The sequence below is a fragment of the Octodon degus genome, unplaced genomic scaffold (genome assembly GCF_000260255.1).
Source record: "Octodon degus isolate 3935 unplaced genomic scaffold, OctDeg1.0 scaffold00027, whole genome shotgun sequence".
In the NCBI taxonomy this organism is placed as follows: domain Eukaryota; kingdom Metazoa; phylum Chordata; class Mammalia; order Rodentia; family Octodontidae; genus Octodon; species Octodon degus.
Window position 1 is genome coordinate 12,121,126 of NW_004524603.1, and position 3,265 is coordinate 12,124,390.

Here is a 3,265-nt window from a genome sequence, read left to right on the forward strand (position 1 = left end):
GCATAGGTTTTTCAGTCTGGAAAAACTGGCCTTTGGCTGGAGATATCAGGCAACTCTTCATTGTTTAGAAAATAAATAACAACAGTATCTGTTATTTATGGATTCAGAGAAGGCCTGTACACGAAAAAAAAAAAAGTCATCAATACGTGGGGTAAGACAGCTAGGGTTTAGGGGAAGAAACAGGAGGTCTTTATGTAGTGTTTGTCTAAAAAGGTGTAGTTTTCACAGAATCCCTTGGAAAGGACAGTTTCAGTGAGTTCTTGGGTGTTTTCAGTGTTAAAACCCATCTAGGTAAAAGTAAAAGAATTCTGGGAACTGAAATCAACAGGGATAGACGCAATCTTTGAGGCCTGGGGTGAGATGGAATCTCAGTACAGTTTTAATTGGCGTTTCTTGAATGACCAATGATACTGAACATTTTTTCACATATTCATTTACAATTTGTATTTCTTCCTCTGAGAAGTGTATATTCATCTCTGATGCCCATTTTATAATTAGATCTTTGCATTTTGAAGCCTGAATTTTTACATTCTTTTTTTAATCTTTTATTTATTTATTTGGTACAGGGTCTCACTACACAGCTCAGACTTGTAGTGATCCTTCTGTCTGTCTCTGCCTCCACAGCACTGTGAGTACAGGCGTGTACCATCATGCCCAGTTTCAGTAGCCAGCTCAACACCTGGGGCCAGCACCACATGCAGTTACCTGTCCTGGAGATTGAACCTGGGTCCTTGAGCTTGCTGGGCAGGCACTTGGACCACTCAGCTCTCTTCCCAACCTTACATTTTTTATATGTTCTAGAAAGAAGTCTTTTGTCTGAGGGACAGTCACCTAAAATTTCTCCTAAGTAGTGAGAGTTTGTTTTATTCTGTCAATGATTTCTTTTGATGTGCAGAAACTTTTGTAAAAGATGATGCCCCAGGTTTTCATTCATTGGAGTATTTATTGGAGTATTTCTTGTTCAGTTTGGTTTTTGTCGCTGAGCTCTCTATCTACCCCAATGACTTGAAGATTTCTCCTCCAGTAGATTTAGTGTCTCTGTTTTAATATTTAGATCTTTGATCCATTTTGACTTTAGCTTAGTGCATGGTGATAAACATGGGTGTAAGTTTAGCCTTCAGCATGGGAGAAGCTATTTTTTCCAACACCATTTTATCAAGAAGAATTTAAAAGCCAAGCCCAAACAATATCTTTGGTAATAGTTGTAATCAGGCATTTATAAGAAGAATCCTTCTTATAACCTCTAAACTCTATTTAACTTTTGGTAGGGTTGACACAAGGGAGTTGATTTTCTTTTGACAGTTCCCATGCTTTTTTTTTTTTTAAATTTCCCCTCTTGTTCTGAAGGCATTGATGATTAAGCATAGCTGTTGTTCCTTTGTTGGTATGTTTGGTCCCATATTGAAGGTAAAGTAACAAATGACCAAGAACTTGTGTCACAGCCACTTTTGCCACATCTGAGCAACAAAAAAAGTTTTTGCATAGATCTTAGACTCCAATTAAGCAAACCAAAAAGAGAGAAATAGAATAGCCAAAGATATTTTCTTTATAAGCTTCATCTTTCAGAAAAGTTTTGTTATACCTATATCGACCAGGTTAGAAAATGTTTTGCCCTTGTTAATGGTTGGCTTATGTAACAAGCATAGTAGCCATTTGAGTTTTTGAAAATTCCCAGTACTTTTTATCTTAAGGTAAACTGAGATTTTACATTTTAGTACAACTACTTGAGTAAGAGAATTCTAGTAACTTTAAAAATTAAATTATCTTGGCACCAGAAGAAATAGGAAGAAGACCAAAGGTGTTGTCTTTTAGCTGGGTTTCACAATCCTTTAAGACTTTATATGTCTTTCAATGACAAGTTACTTATATACATGTAGACAATAAGGAAGGAGAAAGTTACCCCTTCAGCTGTAGTTTAAGGATTATTCCAAATCTGTTGGTAATAGATATTTTAGTTACAATGATCAGACAAATATACCACATCACACCTTCAATTTGGAATGAATTTATTACTCAGCTAAGGCGTTTTCCCAGTGAGCCTCCTTACCCTCATACCTGATTATGGGCAGCCAGGATGGTTGTTTTCTCTCTTGGAATCCTCAGACAGAAGCCAAACTTTGCTTTTAATTGGCCAAGACTCACAGTAGGCTACGTGTAAAGCAAGAACTTTTTGACCTGATATTTGACATTGTAGTTTGATTTCTTATCTATACCAACTTGGGTGTAGACTGCCATTTAGACTCAGCCTGGTCAGGGCTGGGGAGATAGCTCAGTAGAATAAGTGCTTTCCTAGCAAGCACAGAGGCCTGAGTTCAATTCCTGTTTCTACAACTAATCAATTAATTAAACTCAGCCTGGTGATCTGGACCCTTTGGTAAAATATTTTTATCTTTTTGACAGCAGTTTTACTTGGCACATGGGTAGTCTTCTATTTCAATTTTCCCGTGTTTGCTGTTATGGGCTGCAGTTTGTAGCTCAGCCTCCACTGCTGCTGGAGCGGGTGCTGGCATCTGGGGAAGTGATTCAGGCAGCTGCTCTTCAGCTATGGGGGGAGTCAGATTCACAGAAAAAGGAGACACGTAGAACCATTATCTCCTTAGGGTGTACCATAGTACTTTTTTTGGTGGGGGGAGAATCACAATACAGTTCTCATACTCTTTCTGCTATTCTAACAGCAGAGAGCTAAACCAATGAGAGTAAGCAAAAAAAGTCATCAGAGTGTCGAAGGGGAAAGAGACTGAAATAAGTCATCTGGTTGCGGAGAGACTGGTAGATGAACAAACCCAAGCATTTTTTTCTTTATTTTTTAAAGAGAGCAGAAAATACTATTAAAGCAGAAAAATTACAAATGATACAGAATCTCACTTAACAAAGTAATATGAATTTCGCAGTATTTGTGGTATTGCATAGTGTTGTCTCCCAAGCAGTTATTCATATTACCAGATATATGCATGGAAAATTGGAAGAAGAAAAAAATGTATAAGAAATTAAGAGAGAAAAAAGTACCAAAAGCTGAAAGAGAAAGAGACTGGGCATGGTGGCATACACCTACAATCCCTGTGCTTGGGAGGCTGAAAACAGGAGGATCACTATGAGTCTGATCTGTACAGTGAGATCCTGTAGACCCTGTACTAAATACACACAAATAAAGAAATAAATGAATGAAAAAAGACAAAGGGTCAGGGAGATGACTCCGTGGAATAAGTGCTTCCCTGGCAAGCACAAGGGCCTGGGTTCAATCCCTGGTTCCACAAAAAAAAAGAAA